Raw genomic sequence first — 20,931 nt, forward strand, 5'->3', positions numbered from 1 at the left:
GGAACTTTGCAGAGGAAGGCAGCCCAGCCCAGGCGGTAGCTGTAAATTGAGGGGAACCTCTAGGAGGGAACTGACCAGCGAGACCTCCCCACCGGGTGAGTCTTCCCTGCTGGGTGAGGTTTCCCCACAAGGACGGTAAAACCAGAGATTCAGGCCCAAACAGGCCTTGCCTCAGCCCGCAGCCTAGGTCCCCTTTGGATGACCATTGGTCAACAAGTGGAGGCACCTCTGCCCACTAGCAGGGATTATACCCCACCTGAAGGCCACCACTCCTAGAGAGGCAGCTTCCTTGTGGAGCACTGCATTATCAACTTCCTCCAAGACTTCAGCCTACTGAAGGTAAGGGGGGATATATATAGAAATCTTCAGGGACATTGTAAGTCAATAGAGGAAATCTGCAATATCTCAGCGGTCCACTGATACCTGAACAATATGAGAAAACAAGGAAAGAAAATGCTGCAAACAAATCTAGATGTTACATCAATATAACCCAATGACAGCATGGCAGAAGAAATGACAGAAAAGGAGTTCAGAATGTACATAATTAAAATGATCAGAGAAGCAAACGATGAGATGAAAGAGCAAATGCAAGCATTGAATGATCGCACCAATCGACAGTTAAAAGAGCAAATACAGGAAGCAAAAGATCATTTCAATAAAGAGTTACAGATATTGAAAAAAAAAAAACCAAACAGAAATAAAACAAGGGGCCACAAACACTTCAGGTACATACAAAGAGCTCCAAGATTGCAGAACCTGCATGGAGTGGAATATTCCTTCTGCATTCTTATATAACCATATATCCTTTTGAAGGGTGGCAGTATTGATAATTGTGCCACAATAATAGCATTAAACCTACCCTCTCTGGGGACAGTCTCTCCACTTATCACCCAGCACCTGGCTCATGCTGGGTTCCACCACTGATCTCTTGTGATGGCATGCTTTACAAAATTCTATTTAATGGTTGTTATGTGCCTTATTAATTGTAAGACAGAGTGAGTCTGACTCAAGTCAATATTTTGTTTTCATCTAAACTTAGAACACAAAGAGTGTGAAACAAAGGTATTTGGAAAACAACATGTGCTGTGGGCTGTGATTCAGGATCACTGAGTTACGTGCACTAAGGCATACATTTTGTTCTGCATGATTGAAAAGGAAGATTTTATTTCAGTGATCCCAAAATACAAAAAAATGAGGCTGAAGCATTTTATATGGTATGATTTATGAAATAGCAGAACTTATAGTATTTCTTGAAAAATCAAATGTGTTGGAAGTATATACACTGAGCATTTCCATGCTGGGTTTTTTGTTTTTGTTTTTTGCACTTGTTTTTATTATTCAAGCTGATCAGAAGCCAAAACAGACGGTCCCTTATTCATATCTACAACACACCTCTACCTTGAGGCCTGCCTAGTGTTGGTGTGGCCTTGGGAAGGGGGAGCCATGAGGGTGTGTGTTGACAGCCAGCTGCACTGTGCTTGCTGGACCAGGCACTGTGCTGGGATGAGCACCCCTGGGGGAGATTGACCTCCTTCTTCAAGAATCTGAGGGCATAGTGACAGCGCGATACTGTGCTTGAATGGTGTTAGAGAATCTGGGAGGAGAGGGTGATTTTTGCCCAAAGGAAAGGAACAGAACTTGATGAAAAGGAAGAGAACTTTACTAACAAGGAGACTGCTCAAGTGGGTCTGAATTTCTTCAGCCCTATCCTTTTTTCTTTTCTTTTCTTTTCTTTGTGTGTGTGTGTGTGTGTGTGTGTCCCGGGGGGTGGTTGCTGGATGCAGTGTCTTTATTAGAGAAAGCAAAGATTACATGGGACTTAAGAGCTGGCGTTTGGGCCTTTTCTTTTTGAAAACTGAGGTCTACATAAGGAAATGGGAAAAAAAAAAAAAAAACGAATGGAAATGGCTAATGTTTATTAAACATTGTCTTAGTGTCAGATAATATGCTAAGCACTTTACATGCACAGTTTTTTTTACTTCTCAGAGAAAGCCTTTAAGGTTCATGTGCTGTTAGTATCTTTTTATAGAGATGAGAGGAGAGTGAGGCCCGCAGAGGTTAAATAACTTGCTGGGTACACGGTAAGTGGGGGTGGGGCATGACTTGAACACCAGCATTGTGACTGCAGCTCCTGCTCCTGTGTACCGTGCCAGGTTCCCTGGGTTTGGATACCAGCCACCAGTGCTGTAGGAAATGATTTAAGTGGTGCCTAGACATAGAATAACAGTGAATCACAAGGGAGAAAGTTATTCTCTTTGCACTTATCTTTTAATCCTGTGTCATTTCCCCCACTCCCCTAAGAAGTTCTCCAAAAGCTTTAACTTGACTTTGCTAATCTCTCTTTCTAAAGAAGAGAGAACCACTTCAAGCTCAGAGCCTTCAGTAAGAAACACAGTTAAAAAAAAAAAAAATTAGTGTTTATCTTCTGTTTATGGCAAGTGATATAGGTTTCTCATATCTGGTTGTGACATCAAGCTTTCTTTAAATCCTAGCAAAGTAAAAAAAAAAAAAAAAAAAATCTGTTTAAAAAACAAAACAAAACTTCGGTCCAGATAGGATGCAGATGTTGCCAAGTTGTGAAAGTAGTGTGGGAATTTGTAATTTGGGAAAATACTTCCTCAAGGGAAGAATTAAGGAATAAAGATAAGATCCAGACAACCCTCAGAGGAGGGCTTCAGCATTCTTTCACCTAGGAGTCAGAGGGCTGGTGGTAATTCTGTCCCACTTACTGCCTTTCCCTTTTCTTATGTTTGAGGAGTCGCGTGGCAGAATATTAAGTCTGTCTGATTTAAGATCCTGTTCTCGGCATGTACTGATTTATAACTATGGCCATCTGTCTGCATTGGCCATGGAAATGGGAAGAGGATGACATTATCTTTAAAACCAAAAGGAGCAATTGGTATGTAGAGGTCTTCAATCTGATATCTTGGTTCTTAAAACCAATTAAATTCTCCCATTTATAAGTAAACTTCTGCTGTATCTCAAGTTACCATTTTTTTGTCTGTTTTCCTAACAGTGCCACAAAAATCAAAGAAATATTCATTTAAACTTCTTTACACAGTGGTATAAAAGTTTTCAACTGACCAGTTATAGTTCACTAAGTGGTAATTCTATTTTTTTTTACAGGACAGTGCAATTAGGTTTTGGTAAGATTGAGACTTCAGTGTCTCTTCATATATTTGTCCGGACAGATTCACAAGTAGTTTGCAAGTGTTCATGAACAAATCAGGTTAGTAATACATTGATACCAACTCAAGTAGATTGTACTCATCACCACATAGACAAAACAGTCAGGAGATGGGTTTGGTGCTGTAAGCACAAGTGGCATGATATAATGAAGTTGTATTCCATTAAGCTCTTGTGTGCGGGGAGCAAAATGTCATCACCTGAATGTGGCTGCATTTCTGTGATACAACCTCATCTGTTCCGTCAACTGGTTTTGCTCTGATCAATAAGCAGTTTTCTGTGGCCTTTCACTGCTGTCAGATGTCATTGAGTGATGTAAATGCACGTCAGAAACTAGAAACTTGACAGCTCACCCAGAGTGGGAAGGGAGAGAGGTGAGGGAAATCGCTGCAATAGACATGGTTGACAGCTGACATCTCCTTGGGGTAACTGATTGGATACTGTAGCAGCCTCTCTTTTCCCATATAAACAGGAAGGAAAATGATACTGTTATGTATAAAAGCCAAAGCAGATGTTTTAAAATTATTTAAGGGAAAAATTATTCTTATAAGTTGCAACATAGTCATTGTGTAGGGTATTTGCATAAACTAAACCCAATATAGTTGATGTTGGTTTTTGACAAAGAACAATTAAGGGAAATGAAAATATTCTGTTTCTACCCATTTTTCTCTATCACACTGTGCCAAAACTATAATTAGAAAAGTTTGTCAGTACAGAAAGAGATGTAGCCAAAAAGACAAAATAAAGCAGTTATACAACAAAAGGAAGAAAGGGAAGGTTTATGTCCTGTGTGGGAACAGTGTGCAGGCCCCCAGCTAAGTGAGAGAGCCAGAGGTGAAGCAGGGCAGTGTGCTTCCTGTTGTGCAGCAGGGAAGATCCTGAGACTGGCTGTGCTCAGATGTGCACAAATCACAGGCAGGATCAGTTACCTGAGAGCACCTGGAGGAGGACTGAGTGTGGGACCTGGTCAAAGGCAGTCAGGAGACTTCCCACTCTGCATCTATTTCTATTTTTATATTTATTTCAAACCATGTGAATATATTTTCTATTCAGAGTATTAAATTATAAAGAGACATTTCATATAAGAAATTTCCTTAAATACTGGAAATGTAATTTTATGCTATTACCAAAGGTTATGTATTCCGAGAGCACTTGGGTTAGATTCTTCATGGCCAAAGCTAGAAAAAGCGTTCAGACATATTGGAATGAGGGGTAAAGAAGTCTCATTAAATGCTACTTTATTTTATTTATTTTATTGTTATTATTTTTTGTTTGCATTGAACTAGAGATTGAACCCAGGGGTGCTGTGCCACTGAGCTACATCCTTTTTATTTTTTCAGACAGGATCTTGATAAGTTTCTCAGGCTGGCCTCAAACTTGTAATTCTCCTGCCTCAACCTCCCAACTAACTGGGATTACAAGTGTGTGCTACCACATTCAGCTTATTAAATGCCATCTTAAATGATTTTAATGCCATTGGCTAAAATTCAGGGACACTTGGATTGTGAAAAATATATCAGTCATTTATTGAGTGCTTACCATATACTGGACACTATTCTCCATGCCTCATGACTATTAACTTATTTAAATTTCTGCAGAGAAAAATTATCTCTAATTAATCGATGAAAAAAACTCATGCTCAGAGAACTTCTCATACAGCCAGTGAGAAAGGTAGAATTCCAACCCAGGTTTTGGGTCTCCAGAGGTAAGTCTAGAGTGAGTAACTGTGGAAGAACTGCAAATGCCAGGCACAGGTATCTGAGCATGTGTATATCTTGAGGACAGTTGCATTAGCCTCGCCAAGCCATCAAGAGCAGAGCATAGGGTAACATCGCTGGGTGGCCTTTCATTGCCAGTCTTCCCCATTGAGATGACTCTCTGGCACCATCTGCATTTCCTTCCAGCTCCCATTTAGTCATAATAATGTGCTTATGGCTGGTTAAACTCTGTCTCTTCTCTGAATTCAGTGGGGAGAGACCACATTTCCCTTGCTGCTCACTATACTCCCTGGCCCAGGAAAAGTACTTAATAAAGGAATGACTCAAATACTACAGGCAGATCTTGCAGCAATGACCAGATTACATTACGTGGGTCATCTTCCACAAAGAGCCTAAGGGAAAAATTCTTTCTAGTGCCCATTTTTCACTAATGAGGATTGTAAGGTTTAGACCAGAGTGGATTGAGATCTTACAGATTCAAGGTAGAAAGATTCTGGTTTATTCTATAAATAGTAAACCATCGCTGTACTCTTAGGAGTAAGAGCTATAAAGAAAGAAAGTTTAATAAACTCACCAGAAATCAAGTTTGCTTTGAGAGTGGGAAACTTAATTGAAACAATCCAACAGAACAAAAGTACTTTAGAACTTTAATACTCCTATCGTGGTGTGCAGGGGCGAGGTGCTCATTGCCTTGTGTGTGACTTGAGACCACCCCTCTCCCAAGCTAACCTCCTGGGCTGCAGTCCAATCTGCTTCCCTGTTCACAGCCATCCCATCTCTACCGTCCTTTGTATTTTTACTTTTGACGTTCTTTTCTGAGTTCAAATTAGTTCCATCACTACAGCTCCTCCAGGACCCAGCCTCAGGGAGAAGGCTTTGATGAGTGAATGAGTGAGTAAGTGGGGAGGTGTTGTTTAGGTAAGGTGGGACTGTGGAGGATGGAGGCTCCAGCGTGGATGATTCCTGGCCACCTCCCCTTCGATTAAGTCGAGGAGATGGGAGGGAATGGCAGTAGTAGGAGATAGATGGAAAACTGTGCTTTGGATTTATCAGTCCATTCTCCACCTTTCTTTTTCTGAAACTGGCTTGAAGAATCTTCTCTGGCTTCACACCTTCAAGGTACTTCCTGTGATACATAAATAGGCTCTAGGTATGTGTGCCCATATATACCCTTCTCATCTTCTTCCAGTAACATTTTGGATAGGAAACCAGTACCTGGTTGGTACTTTTCTTATACTTCTTTCTTATACCTCAAAACTATGTCACCTAATCATGGCATAGTTTTTACTGGGACCTAACGTGGATCATCGTAACAGGTAATTCCAGTCATAAATAGAATACATTGCTTCATTCTGATGCATGCTAACCTGAATATTGTAGATTGTGGCCCACATTTTTATGGATCCCTACCATCAGGACATTTAGTTAATTTGGGGACCTCATAGTTCTCTCTTGCAGTATCCTTTCTTTGTAGGAAAACTCAAGTTTTTCTTCTCTCTGAATTCATTTTCCTCAGAGGCTTCATTACCTTGGTGGAGATTCTGGTACACCTGTATTAGTTTCCTTGTTCTCTTTTCCATTTGCTTGAAGCAGGCTTAGTCCAGGACTGATAGAGCCCTGAGGATACCCTCTGCCTTGCACCTTTCTCCTTAAGCCAGTTTGTATGGGATTCCCCTGCCACTCATTTCCCTGTCCCTCTTTCCCACCCTCACTCTTGATGTTTCCTTTCTTCAGGGATTACTGCCAACCCCTGGAGCTGTGGCGCCTTTGCTGGAGGGGGCTCCACATACTGAAGGTGAGGCCAAGGACCACTGGCCAGCTCCTTTACTCCTTGGACAGTGCCCCACAGACCTGCTGCGGTTTCTCCCTCCTCTCCACACACAGAGCAGCCTTCTCTGGGTCTTGCATGGTTAGGGAGGGGAGAATAACTTTGATAAAAAGGTTCTTCAAAGAAACTTTTGATTTCATTTTTAAAATGCCAACCTATCATTTTTCTTTTTGAATGTTTAAAGGCCCAACTTTCTGTTATATGATTGAGTTCACTTTTAAGTTGATGTAATATAATTATAAAATGCTTAAATGAAACATTTGAAACCCAGAAATTTGAGATGGAAGAGTTCTGGATAAAACTGTGGAAGGTTCGGACTCTTCATTTTCGTCTTCTGTCTTATATCCCTTCCCTCTCAGCTGCTACTGTGCACCCAGATTTCAAGCCCCAGACAGGGAGCCACCTGTCCCTTCCCTCTCTGTCTGAACTCCAATAGCAAGTCTGTTGATACTCCCTCCTAATCATCTTTTAAAATCTGGCGACTTTTATCTACTCATCTCCATCTTCATTTTCCTGGCCCCCTGTCCCATCATCTTTACCCTAAAATATTGTAACCACCTCCTGCCCAGTCCTCCCATCTACTCTGAGCTTTCTAGAATCTTCTAAAATCAGAAGCTTTTTCACGCTGCACCTCTGGCCAAGTCATTTCCTGTGCACAGTTACCGCATAGCTCTCATTGCTTGTGTGATGGCCAGTCCCTAGCTTGGCTTTTGAGGCCCAGCTTGGTCTGGCTGCTGCCTGCCAGAGCAGCTGCTCTTGATCTCTCCTACCCCTCAGCTCCAGTCTCACAGTCTTAGTTCCTCCAATAAATCTTTTGTTGAACTTAGCATTTGTCTTTGCCCTGTCCTGGCCTCCACCCTCAACTCTCCTGCTGGCTCCTGGCCTCAGTGCCAACATCATCTCCCAGGGCTTTGGCCTGATGAGCCTCTCCCTTTCCATGCTCTCTGTTGCTCTCTGTCCCTTTTCGGCATTGGCATGCCCTTAATTGACTGTAATCCCAGTATCTGGCACAGATAGAAGTAATTGATACATTTTTACTAAATAAACAAATAAATAAAGTAACTACAGCCTGAAGTAAGAGTGAGTGATTTATCCAAGATGGCGAGGCCACTTAATATCAGAATGACAGAACCCACAGCACTTCCCACTGTATCTGTTTTTTGTCTCTTTATTAGTAGTCTGGGTCCATACACGTGACTTGTTCATTCTGACTGCAGAAGGAAAATGTGCCTCTTTACTGTTTCCAGGGAGCAGGGTCTCTGATGTTCTCAGCCCTCCTGGAGTTGGCCTCTGCTGGTGCTTTTCCTCTGGCCCCTCTTGGGGTACATCACTGAGGACCATCTTTGTTCTCTTGGCATCATAAAGCTAGAAATTGAATGCTTCTAACTTTTCTTAATTCTTTAAAGTGTCTGTTTCAGATTTGTGTTTATTTTATGCCATGCTTTTGGATTTTAGAAGCTTTTATTCTACATCTTGATCTTTCTGCTTTCTTACCAAAGTTTTTATCTTTGAAAAGTCTCTGTCTGGGGGGCTTTATCTTTAACATTTTGCTTCTCAAATTCTGTGTAGTTATTTCTGTGGATTAATGACACCTCTGCCCTTATTGACCCACTTTAAAGAAAGGATCTATTTGCCTAACAGTGGCATGTACTCTGTTTTCCCACAATGCAACCTCTTCCCAGAGACTGGGTTGAGCAGTAATCCCTCCTCACATAAGATGCCTGGAAGCTGTCAGGTCGGCCTTATCTGTTGGGTGATTTGGGATGTGAGCTCATTACGCTTGCATAGCATACTTCGTCATGATCTTTTTTCTCAGCTCGAGACTGTACAGAAAATTTACTAGCTGGCCTAAATTCTGTTATTGGGATCTATAAAACTTAACTACAATTCCTTTACTCATTTTTTTCCTGAAAGTACTTGAAGATTGCTCCCCAGATATAAATGTCTTTCCTACTCTTCAAATGCCACAGAGAAAGAGTCCTGCTCCTGCTGTGACTTGTCCATGGAAAAAACTGTTTCATTCGATAATGGCCTTAAAATGTGGGATCCAGAACTGAGCTCAGTAAACCTTTAAGAGGTGATTTGGTGTGGACCTAGCATACAGGTTTTTAACTTCTTTTCACTACTAAAGGAATAAGGATGTTGTTTGCTTGGTTCAGTTCCCCTTTGGCTTCAAATTTGGTTACCAGACATTTAAGAAGGAGAATTTGAAGAAAACCATGGTGGTGTGGTTTTACATTTGCAGCTATGTCTTCAAAGCATAGTGGTCATATAGTCATCATACATTTTTAGACCTTGGTATAAGGACTCTGCCCCAAAGCCATTAGCATAGAGCCTGGAAATCATGAAGCTGTGTTCTTCACGTATCAGCTAAACATATGTAAGATAGATATGCTGTAACTTCATGGTGTTCAAGGCAAACTGTAGGTACTGTTGTGAATGATGCTGACCTAATAGGAGATGACATTGAGGGCAATGAAGATTTGTCTGGGTGAGAAGAGGTAGTAGGGATAAAGGCCCCTTGATCTTATTCAGTGATTAATTTTAAGGGCTGGGAGTGCAACCCAGTAGTAGAGCACTTACCTAGTATGCACAAGGCCCTGGGTTCAATCTCTGGCACCACAAATAAAAGGAAATAAGAGAAAATTGTTTAAAGAAAGGCAGCCACACCAGACGCAGTGGCACATGCCTGTAATCCCAGGTTCTGGAAGCTAAGGCAGAAGGATCGCGAGTTCAAAGCCAGCCTCAACAAAAGCAATGTGCTAAGCAACCCAGTAAGACCCTGTCTCTAAATTAAAAATACAAAATAGGGCTGGGGATGTGGCTCAGTGGTCAAGTGCCCCTGAATTCAATCCCTGGTATCCTCCCCACAAAAAAATAAAAAGGCAACCAGATCATATCCTATAAAGACAGACCACTTTTCCACTGTGAGGCTTTGAAAAGTCATTTTCTTTTCACATCCTGCTTTTATCTTCTCATCTAAAATGATGATGATAGACTGCCCTTTGTGCCTTGCGTGAGCTATTAAATAATGTCACAATGTTGAAATAAGGATGATTAGATGATTGTTACATGACTGTTAAATGTTTCAGAGGCACCTTGGTTTGGGGACTCATCAGCTCAGGCTGCCTAACAGAATACCACAGACCAGGTAGCTTAAACAAGGGGAATTTATTTTCTCAGTATTGTTGAGGCTGGAAGTCCAAGATCAAGGTGCTCCCAGAGTTGCTTTCTGGTGAGGTCTCTACTCATCGCTTTTAGAGAATAGCCTTCTTTTTGTCTTCATACGGTTTTCCTTCTGTTTGCACTCAGAAAAAGCTGGATCTCTGATCTGTCTTTTACTTTTAAGGACACCTGTCCTATCAGATTAGGGACTCACCTTATTGCCTTTTAAAATCTTAGTTTCTCCTTTCACACCTGACTGTAAATACAGTCACATTGAGAATTAGGGCTTTAACATGTGAATTGGATGTGTGTGTGCGTCACAATCCAGTCACATAACAGGAGCTTCGTTGACAAAGTTTGTAGTTTCATTAAGTGACCACCTGATGAATATACTTCTGTTTGCCTCATTAGAAGACCAAATTCTATTATTTGAATCACTGCCAAAGAAGTTGTATTCCCCATTTGCACATACAGCTATCTCTTAGGACATTTTGGAAAGATAATCTGGTTTATATCATTGGGGTAGCACTTAAGTATATTTCTTTATAATTAATTAAATTTACGTGTCTCTTCTTTACTACATTTTAAGCTCCTTGAAGCTATGAATTAGAATGGGTGGAACATTACAAAATCTTGCTGTGTCCTATGTCTCGTAAACCCTAGCATTGATTAGAAATGCACTAAATATTTCAAAGACTTTTAGAACTAGAAGAGTATGTGGTGATCATCTAGTTTAGCATTGCCAAATATTTATAGAATGACAGAAAAAGGTGATCCAAAAGAGTTAAGTGTTACCAAAGTCACTGAGTCCTGGAAAAAGAGAAGAATGTGGCCTTTATGATATGTAGTTTTCTACTGTGTACGCGGTCTTGCACTGCCTTTGAATAAAGTTTAAGTGAGGTTAAAACTCGTGATTTAAGAGGGGATGCTTTATATACGTTTTTAAATACATCTCCCAATATACAAATCCAAAGATGTATATGTCTAATCTATAAAAAAAATTGTTTTATACTCTTAGTGCAATTACAACTTTTTGCTACTTATTAAGACTTCAGAGACACAAACCAGTAGCTCAGTAATTGCTTTCTTGAATCTGCCTTTAATAATTACATTTAGTAAAGCTGTATCGAAAATTAGAAAGGCAGAGACTAATGGAAAACTAGATTTTTCACTGAATTAGAAAGCAAGACAATCCATATATTGACAACACTTCAAGTTGAAACAGATCAGGAAAACTGTTTTGGACTGTTTGTGCAAAGAGGCAAACCTGGACCTGATGGGCAGTGGCATCCACATTTTATGGAAGCAGAGAAACTCTAAGAGATTTCATGTAAATCGGCATGTGAAGAGGAGAGAGTCCAGGTCTGATTTAGATACAAGTCATTTGAATCTTTTAAAGCCTGGAATTTCTCCTTGGTACTAACAAAGAAGTAGAAAATAAAGAATTGTGTTAATGAAGTGGGAATATCTTTGAATAAGAAAAAGTACAAAACTCATTTGGGGGTCATATCTCGCAATCAGAAAGAGACCTGGGTAGGAAAATGGTGAGAGGGCTTCTCTAGATTTGCTTCTGTGGGCTTTGGTATTGTGCTTTTTCACAGCCAGAAAAATTAGTCATTTTAGTTTTATTGTATTTCAGAAAGCCTATGAAAAAGATCCAATAGTAGATTAACTTAGAGTTATTCAGATATTAGGAAAGTAGTTGATGTAATCATTGTGATTAAGCAAAAACAAAAGCAAAACACAGATACATCAGAAGGAGTGTGTTTTTGTACAATAGCCAAGAGACAGAGCAAGTAGCCTGCTAATGCGCCAGCATTCCTCCCAAATCAGACTCTGGCTCCACGGTTCACATGCGTGAGGGCCCAGTGAATCCTTCCCATACATGAGGTTATAAAAACTTCAGAAAAATGCCTTTAAAAAGACCTGATTTTATGTGTCAAATCACCATGGATATCCTAGCTCAATCTAAATAGCTGGCTGTTTTCTGAGTCCATCCCTTCCAGAGAATGAGTGCAATTGTTTGCTTACAGTCTTTGGCAGTGGAATATTTTATGTGTCCCTCCAAGACAAGAGGAAATGTCTAGAGACTAGAGACAGGCTTTATTGCATTCCATTTTGGGCCAGGGAAGGAGAGGAATGAGGATTTTGGAAAAGAAGCCAGTGCAATGAAAAGGAACAGAGAGCATGTGGTGGAGCCTCTTTGAGAACAACTGAGGTAAACCTGAGGCTACATTTGATAGAACTCTGATTTCACACAGGGTAGAGAAGTAGGGCAGGGTAGGTAGAGTACAGGGTAGGGTTGTTTCATTTTAAGAACTAAATTTCTATTTAGCAAGAGAGTTACAAACCAAGGCAGCTAACTGAACGAAATCTGCTTGTGAAGAGAGCAATTTGAACAGTAGGTAGCATGCAGCGAATCAGTTGGCATTTGATTGCCCTGCGCCTGTGTGTAAAGCAAAGCACCGAGTATGTACATGTTGCAGTCTCTACCTTAGAATAGCCTGGAAAGAAGTATGTGTAACAAAGCAATATGCAGTTGTCATATGTAAGGGAAATATTAAGATGTGAAAAAGCACCTGGTCAACTCCCTCATGTTATAAATATTAAAAAGAAGTGATTTTCCTGTCTTTATGGCTAATAAGCAAGTGTCAAAGGGACATGTGGAACTCAGGATTTCCAAGTCATAGCTACATTTTTCATTATTAAAGGTCACTTTTACTCAAAAAATTTAAAAAATATGAACTATATATATTCAGTGTAGAAAAATTGAAAAAAATCTGAAAAGTTTTGCAAAGAAGGAAAAAAAATTCACAATTCCGCCTAAATATTTGGCACTTATTTTCCTCCCCCACCCTCCCCCCCTTTTTTTGTACTGGGGATTGAACCCAAGGGAGTTTTACCACTAAGCTATATCCCCAGCCCTTTTTGTTTTGAGACAGGGTCTTGCTAAGATGCCTAGGCTGACCTCTAACTTGCCAACCTCCTGCCTCAGCCACCCGAATAGTTACTGTATTTAAACAGGATGTACTATTTATCTCTGCGGGTTGATCAGCTTACCCCCCTGGAAATTTGTTTTTATGTATTGGACTGATATTGTGAATTTTAGTCTGAAGAAGGGTAGGCTTAGCAAAACCATGGTTTGGACTCTTAAGAGCAAATGAAAGAACTCATCATGGTTTGAGAGTATTAGTTCCCTATCTTGTGAACTATTTTTGCCCAGAAAAGGACTTATCAAAAAGTTTCCTTTAAATCTGTGTGCGCTGGCCTGCGGGGAAATGCTTGGCAGGAGATTCACAGTTGTACTGTCTCTGTACAGAAATACTATGGGGAGAAAGAAAAAAGTTCATATCCAGGTAATTGAGGTGATTGAATTGTGAGTGTCTAATACATTAAACTGAGGGATAAAAAAAAGGTTTATCCTTCCTCTCAGAGCAATGTTGAGAGTTCTCAGATGTTAGTCTCTTCAGATTTAGTACAGGCTCCTGGGAATGGCATGAGTTACAGCTTTGCATTTTCAGTTTCTCTGTAGAGAGTACACATGTCATATTACTAAGGGAGAAAAAGCAACCCATAGAAACAACAAGAACACTGCCAAATCATTGTATTTTTGCAAGTCAACAGCTTTTGTTGAATCCATTGTTCTTTCTTTAAAGGAGTCAGACAAATTACGTGATTATGATATATCATGTAACTAGGAGAATCTCTTTGTTTGGGGTAAAAGAAATCGATACATGAAGCTCTAGCAATGGCCTTTTTCTCTCTCTCTTTAGCAGCTCCTTATATATGAGTTTAGAAATGCTGATTCTACATGAAGAATGACAGTGATTCATGCTGAGGCCCAGCCTTGTTAGACTCCTAACTTCTCTCTGAGTCTTTGACACTGATATTGAATATATAGATCTAAAAGAGTTAGCATTTGGTTTAATTCAGAAATTTAGTTGTAAATTCTTCATTAAATAAACTATTCAAAACTGTGTAGCAGCGCAGATTTTTTAAAAAGTGGATTTACTTAAATTTAACACAAACAGTGAAGACTATTCCTAAATTAAGGTGTGATACCATATTCTGTAATTAACCTTCTCAGTGCAGCCTTCTCCAATTGCTCTATTGTAAGTTGCCACCTTTCCCCAGGAACCTGATTTCTTTTACCTGACTCCATTCCTATTCCTATCTCCACCCCCAATACATGCCACTTTCTAAAACTTACTGTATAATTTTCTTATTTTTATATTCATTGCCTGTTTTCTGTCTCCTCTAGTAGACTACAGTAGTATTGAGGACAGAGATCTTTGCCACTTTACTTCAATGGTAGACTTCAGAAACCTTGAACATACTGGGCACAGTGGTGCACACCTGTGATCCCAGCTACTCTGGAAGTTGAGGCAGAAGGATCACAAGTTGGAGGCTAGTGTGGGCAAGTTAGTGAGAACCTGTCTCAAAATTAAAAGGGCCAGGGATGGAGCTCAGTGGTAATACACTTGCTTCACATGCGTTAGTCCCTGGATTTGATGTGGGGTGGGGCTTAAACTGATGATATTCAGGAAAACGCTAGAATATATTGAGCACCAACCATATGTGAGACTGGGTGCTAAGTGGTTTATATACCTTGTCTTATTTTTTACTCCACATGTAGTCTTACCAAAGAGGTGTTTTCATCCCTATTTTGCAGAAGAGGGGACTGAGATATAACAGGATGAGCAGCACCTGTAAGGAAGTATAGCCAGGAAGCCGCCGATTTGGATATCATGATACCATATCATGTAACTTTCCCCAGAATAGTATTAATGAAGACTAATAGTGCCTTTTTAATAAAAGGTCTTTATTACAAAGCCTGAGGAAATAGTCCTCATGAGTAGTAGTATTTTGACCAACGAAGAGCACCTAACTACCAGAAAACATCTTGTACTGCACAGTCTGCCTCTCATGTCTAACTCACTGGCTCTTCTTCATAACAAGTCACTCATTCTTTTCACTATAAAATTGCTAAACTGAACTGAGGTGTCATCTCATTCTTCCCAATTTGTTATCCTTCTGTGTTTATCAGCTTTCTGTCACTGTAACAGAATGCACGAGATAATCAGTTCATGAAGAGGACAGGTTTTGTTTGGTACAGTGGCACACAACTAATCCCAGCTACTCAGGAGGTTGAGGCAGGAAGATCACAAGTTGGAGAATAGCCTGGGGAACTTACTGAGACCAGGTTGCAAAATTTAAAAAAAAAAGTGCTTGATATACCTCAGTGGTAGAATGCCCTTGGGTTCGATCCCCAGTATGGGGTGGTGGGGCATTTATTTGACTCACAGTTTTAAAGGTGTCAGTCCATGATCAAGTGGATCCATTCCTTCTCACCTTTTATTCCCCTCTTTCCTTCTTTATTTCATGGACTGAACCTGCTTTGTTGCCAGGTGCTGTTTGAGTTATCAGTAACACCACAATATTTAACAGGTCATTTTTATAAAGTCAGACCTCAGGTCTGAAAATCACCTGCTCAAGAATTTTGGGGTTTTTTATTTGACCTTAAAGGTATCATGAATCAATGAATCAATGATAACATACAGTCTCCAAAAACATTTAGGCAAATGCAGGTTGCAGCTATAGAATTCTATGCTAAAATCAAGGGAGGTCAGCATTCCACTGCTCCCTGTGCTGGTCAGGCTTTGTCAGGAGCCCAGGAATTTGAATTCACGTTGACACAGGCAAAGTGCAGAGACCCCTTGCATACACGCATGGCAGGACCAGCACCTCCAGTGCTGTAGAGATGAGTGAGTGTGGTCATGACTCTCACACGCGATCATCTTTTTCCCTCTCCATCACCCCTGACCCTCTTCCCCCAAAGATACACTTGTGACAACCATTAGAAGTTAATTACATGAACAGGTAATGTTGACTGGGGCTCTTGCTAAAAACTAGACAATATGTTAAATGATTTACATGGATAATCATATTTAATCCTTGCAGCAAACCTATGTGATAGGCAGCATGGTAGGTTTCATGTCAGTAGGTGAGGAAACAGGACTATAAAGGTTAAATAACTTGCCTCAAATTGTAGTGTGTAGTGTGTTAACAGAGCCCAGAGGAAAGCAATGACATACACGAGACTCAAACCCTGGCAGTTTGATTCAAGAGCTAGAATTTCACCACTGTGCTAACTGCAAATCTTATGCATGAAATGATCAATATTATAATTTATACATTTGGAGCTAAATTGGTTCTTTTCTAGGTAGGCATTAAACCTCACTACCCTTTATACTGGTTCTATGGAATAATTTGTGTTGAGTTTTAAACTACCTGAGAAACAGATCTTGGGCACATCGTGCATTTGTTAATTGGGGAATGCCACTATTTTATTGAATCCTGGTTTCGACATTTTGAGGAGAATGTTGATAAGTGTATTTTATCCAGAAGGTGGTCAGTAGTGCAAGTTGGAGACCAGCCTGGGGAACTTACTGAGACCTGGTTGCAAAATAAAAATTAAAAAGTGCTGGTGATATACCACAGTGGTAGGCAAGATATGAAAACCAGTTATCTGAAGGATAGCTGTGGGAGCTAGAGAAGATTAATTTGGAAGAGGAAAGCTCATAAAATGACGCACAGGCTTCTCACTGCTGACATGGTGAAACTATAAGCCTGATAGGATCTAAAGATCCCTAAATAAATGTTTAGGTAATCAGACACAGTCTTCCGGCCTTAAAACACTGATGACTCCCAAATCGATATCTCTGACTAAGACCACCCCCTAGTCCCCTGCAGATTCAGTCCTACTCAACATCTCTATCTCTACTGGATGTCTAATGTGCATCTCAGCATAACACAGCCAATGTTGAGCTGCTGTTTGTCCCCAAGAACTGCTACTCTTCCCCAGCTCTGTAATGGCACCACCTTTCCTCCTGTTACTCAGACCAAAATCCTCACCATTGTATAGGATTCCCCTCTCTCTGTCTTTTTTTTTTTTTTTTTTTTTTTTTTTTTTTTTTTAACAAACTCCATATCCAGTCATCAGCCTGACCAGCCTCACCTCCATCGCCCCTCAGACCTTACCACTAAGCATCCCTGCCATTACTCACTCCAAGCACGTAAACACACCAAGCACTTTCTGTTCCACCCACCTCCCTCCCAATCATGTCCACATTCTAATTCCCAAAACCTGTGAGTGGGTTACCTTACTGGCAGAAGGGACTTTGTAGATGTTATTAAAGTAAAGGATGTTAAGATAAGGAAGATTATCCTGGATTATGAGGGAGCCCTGTGTAAATGCTTGAGTCCTTAGAAGAAGATGAAGGCAGAAGACTAGGTTGGAGAAATGTGACATGAGAGGATTGAGCTGCTGTTGCTGCTTTTGAAGTTGGAAAAAGGGAGTTGTAAGCCAAGGAGTGCAGGTGGCCTCTAGGAGCAGCAAATAGCCAGCAAGAAAACCAGGGCATCCATCTTAAAACTGCAAGGTTACAGGGCTCTGTTCTCTCCTAGAATCCCAAAAGGAAACACAGCCAGCACCTTGATTTTAACCCAGTGAGATTTGAACAGAGAAAGCAGCCAAACCTATTGGAGTTCTGACCTATGCTGCTCTGAGACCATGAATGGGCATTGTGGGATTTTTTTTTTTTTTTTGGCATTTTAAAAATTATTTATTTTTAATTTTTTTTACAGATTTTTAAAAATTTTTTTAATTTATTTTTTGCATTTTAATTCATTGTACACAAATGGGGTACATCATTTCGTTTCTATGGTTGTGCACAATGTAGATTCATATCATTCATGTAATCATACATGTACATAGGATAATGATGTCTGTCTCATTCCACCATTTTTCATACCCCCCTCCCTCTCATTTCCTTCTACATAATCTAAAGTTCCTCCATTCTTCTCTCACTCCCCACATTCCCACCCCCATTATATACCATTCTCCACTTATCAGGGAAAACATTTGGTCTTTGGTTTTTTGGGATTGGCTTATTTCACTTAGCATGATATTCTCCAATTCCATCCATTTATCTGCAAATGCCATAATATTATTATTATTTATGACTGAATAATATTCCATTGAATCTTCATCATGTTGGCTTAGGATCAGACTTCCTCAACAAGATTCCCAAAGCACAAGAAATCAAAGCAAGAATCAATAAATGGATGGACTCAAACTAAAAAGCTTTTTCTCAGCAAAGGATACAATCAAAAACATGAAGAAAGAGCCTGCAGAGTGGGAGAAAATCTTTTCCACACGCACTTCAGAAAGAGCACTTATCTCCAAAATTTATAAAGAACTTACAAACCTTTATACCAAAAATACAAAGAACCCAATCAATAAATGGACCAAGGAACTGGTCATACGCTGATATTTTTTGCCTCTGGGATACTAATCGTTAGTCATTAATTTGTGTGATAATCTTTGTCCTTCCTCTCCCTTTAAAATATGTCATTTCTGAAAGGGAATTTTTGTCTGTTGGCTGCTGTACTGTAGTTTACTGCATTAATGTCACCACTGCATTAACATATATTTGCGAAAGTTCCATGCATCCTAATCTTGCACCAAAGGTGGCTTAGTAGTAAATGATGTTTAAGTGATACCAGCACATTTTTAAAAAGTTCCACATATTGGTTGCATCACACTTTTTGCATGCTGTTGTTCAAGGCATGGAAGACAGATTGCCTAAAGTTCCAGAAGTCTCTGGAAAGGAGGTGGGATTTCACTTGTGTGCTGAATAGGGGATAGGATAACGGCCAGCCCTGGGCCCTCGGGTTACCCTTCAGCAGATGTAGGTGAGCCAGCTCTGCACAGGTCCTGACCAGAATAGAGAGAACTCAAAAAAGAGTTGGCTCAAAAAAAAAAAAAAAAGAGTTGGCTCTGGTTGGAAAACAAGACTGGGTGAAGAATTGAAGCATATTCTGGGGGATTTTGGAAGCAAGTAGAAAAGTTGGTCTCTGCCGAAGCTATCTATGGATTTGTGATAGGAGGTGCTAAGGAGCTTAGATACTTTTATTCTTCTGTATGACAAGCTTTTCCAACCAGAAATGAACAACCTGTGAAAAAGGTTGTCCTCGAATGCCCACAAAAACCATTCTCTGCTTCCTGGTGGAGACTGTCTTACCTCTTTGTAATTACCAATAATTATTCCTTTCATCAAAGCATCTTACAAGGCATTCATTATCTAGCAAATTGGTTCAGAAGGTATTGTTGTATCACTCTTATTTTATTAATGAGGGTAAAATGACTCAAAGATATTCAGAGATTTGTTCAAGTTAGTAAGTAGTAGAGATAATAGTAGAGATAAATTTACCTATTTTCATTCCATTGAAACTAATGAAAAATCATGTAGCCAGACAGCATGTTTGACTCAATATATTTGAATGCATTTTTTCTCTCACACTGAATTGATTGATTGGTTTTGTGTCATATTGATGCAGCCTAAGAGGAGAAGAAAAATGAAGAATTTCATGATCAAATGATCAGTCAAGGAGCCGCCGCTAAAATTAGTCAGTACTAGGGTTTAAAATGAAAACTTGGAGTTTTACAAATGTCTATAATCCTCCAAATAATAAACACAAGAAAATATTTCCCCATAACCTTTCCAAAGAGATTTAAAACATTTAATAAGGATTACATCATTATTAGGATGACTGAAATTAGTATGTGTGCATGGAAAAAAATCAACACTGTTTAAATATGTAAAAGGAAAACCAAGATATGTCAGGAACTTTCCAGAACCAGAAGTAAGTTGAAAAGTGATTGCTTTGTTAAAAGTACTCTATATGACATCTGTACTCTCCATTTCTTTGTTTTTTTTTCACCTTTTTTTTTAATTGTAAACAAATGGGATACATGTTGTTTCTCTGTTTGTACATGGAGTGAAGGCATACCATTTGTGTAATCATAAATTTACATACAGCAATGTTGTTTGATTCATTCTGTTATTTTTTCCCTCCCCCACCCCTCTTTTCCCTCTATACAGTCCTTCCTTCCTCCATTCTTGCCCCCCTCCCTAACCCTAACCCTAACACTAACCCCTCCCACCCCCCATTATGTGTCATCATCCGCTAATCAGCAAGTTCATTCGTCCTTTGGTTTTTTGAGATTGGCCTATCTCACTTAGCATGATATTCTCCAATTTCATCCATTTGCCTACCAATGCCATAATTTTATTATTCTTTATAGCTGACTAATATTCCATTGTGTGTGTGTGTGTGTGTGTGTGTGTGTGTGTGTGTATGTATATGTATATTACAGTTTCTTTATCCATTCATCAGTTGAAGGACATGTAGGTTGGTTCCACAATCTGACTCTTGTGAATTGAGCAGCAATGAACATTGATGTGGCTGTATCTCTGTAGTATGCTGATTTTAAGTCCTTTGGGTATAGGCCAAGGAGTGGGATAGCTGGGTCAAATGGTGGTTCCATTCCAAGCTTTCTGAGGAATCTCCATACTGCTTTCCAGAGTGGCTGCACTAATTTGCAACCCCACCAGCAATGTATGAGTATACCATTTTCCCCACATCCTCACCAACACCTATTGTTGCTTGTGTTCTTGATAATCGCCATTCTAATTGGGGTGAGATGGAATCTTAGGGTGGTTTTGATTTGCATTTCTCTTATTACTAGAGATGTTGAACATTTTTTCATATATCTGTTGATTGCTTGTAGATCTTCTTCTGTGAAGTGTCTGTTCATTTCCTTAGCCCATTTGTTGACTGGATTATTTGCATTCTTGGTGTAGAGTTTTTTGAGTTCTTTATATATTCTGGAAATTAGTGCTCTATCTGAAGTATGAGTGGCAAAGATTTTCTCCCACTCTCTCTTCACATTACTGATAGTTTCCTTTGCTGAGAGAAAACTTTTTAGTTTGGATCTATCCCAGTTGTTGATTCTTGCTTTTATTTCTTGTACTGTGGGAGTCCTATTAAGGAAGTCTGATCCTAAGCCAACAAGTTGAAGATTTGGACCTACTTTTTCTTCTATAAAGATGCAGAGTCTCTGGTCTGATTTCAAGGTCCTTGATACATTTTGAGTTGAGTTCTGTGCAGGGTGAGAGATAGGGATTT

At 39.8% G+C, this 20,931-nt stretch overlaps 1 protein-coding gene across 7 annotated transcripts in view; it reads left to right on the forward strand.

Moving 5' to 3' along the window:
* SNX24 (sorting nexin 24) overlaps positions 1–20,931 on the forward strand; it is a 163,256-nt gene that overhangs the window by 53,719 nt on the left and 88,606 nt on the right. For 2 of the 7 annotated variants that reach the window (XM_079145689.1, XM_079145690.1), the window contains exon 2: positions 6,639–6,699. The exons of the other annotated variants lie outside the window; for them this stretch is intronic. The gene's annotated coding sequence lies outside the window, so the exon portion shown is untranslated. The remainder of the gene's footprint in view (positions 1–6,638; positions 6,700–20,931) is intronic. 7 annotated transcript variants of the gene reach the window in all.

This window comes from Sciurus vulgaris, assembly GCF_902686455.1.
Source record: "Sciurus vulgaris genome assembly, chromosome: 6".
Taxonomy (NCBI): Eukaryota; Metazoa; Chordata; class Mammalia; order Rodentia; family Sciuridae; genus Sciurus; species Sciurus vulgaris.